The sequence below is a fragment of the Schistocerca piceifrons genome, chromosome 1 (assembly GCF_021461385.2).
Source record: "Schistocerca piceifrons isolate TAMUIC-IGC-003096 chromosome 1, iqSchPice1.1, whole genome shotgun sequence".
In the NCBI taxonomy this organism is placed as follows: Eukaryota; Metazoa; Arthropoda; class Insecta; order Orthoptera; family Acrididae; genus Schistocerca; species Schistocerca piceifrons.
This window is the reverse complement of record NC_060138.1, coordinates 357695038-357695896: the sequence shown is the minus strand read 5'-3', so window position 1 is coordinate 357695896 and position 859 is coordinate 357695038. Positions and strand designations below refer to the sequence as shown.

General features: G+C 52.5%; 1 pseudogene; it reads right to left on the bottom strand.

Annotated features, from left to right (window-relative positions):
• Positions 1–352: 352 nt before the first annotated feature.
• Positions 353–470, bottom strand: LOC124727426 (annotated as a pseudogene).
• Between the last annotated feature and the right edge of the window lie 389 nt (positions 471–859).

The following is an 859-nucleotide window of genomic DNA, read 5'->3' as shown; positions in this document are numbered from 1 at the left end:
CAATTCAACTACCGCATAGTTATTTACTGTGACCTGAAGAAAACTGTCGCCCACCATACGGTGGTGACTGTCTGGAGTGTCATTTGATTCCACAGCAGGACACCTTTGGTTGTCATCCATGGCACTCTGACATGACGGCGGTCTCTCTCTCTCTCCGTCCGAACAGGCGTTGGAAGGCCCAACGGTACCGACCGGTCGCCGTCTCATTCTAAGCCCACTGGATGCGGATACGGAGGGGCATGTGATCAGCACACCGCTCTCCCGGCCGTATGTCAGTTTACGAGACCGGAGACGCTACTTCTCAATTAAGTAGCTCCTCAGTTTGCCTCACAAGGGCTGAGTGCACCCCGCTTACCAACAGCGCTCGGCAGAACGGATGGTCACCCATCCAAGTGCTAGCCCAGCCCGACAGCGCTTAACTTCGGTGATCTGACGGGAACCCGTGTTACCACTGCGGCAAGGCCGTTGGCTACAGCACGGTGGTACGTAGACTATATTCTCTGCCCTATTTGTTGCCCTTCATGGCAAACCATCCTGGGCTTACATTTCAGCAAGATAATGCCCGCCAGCACGGTGTGAGTTTCTACTGCTAGTCTTCGCGCCCAACAAACCTTACGTTGGCTAGCAAAGTCGCCGGATCTTTCCCCAGTTGAGAACGTTTGTAGTATTAAGGGCAATGCCTTCCAGCCAGCTCGTGATTTTGACATTCTAACGCGCTGATTGGACAGACTTGGGCACGATATCCCTCAGGAGGACATATGGAACTCTACCAATCAGTACCAAGCCAATAACTAATTGCATAAGGGCCAGAGGTGGACCAACGCGTTATTGACTTGCTCAAGTTGTGAAGTTCTTTCTC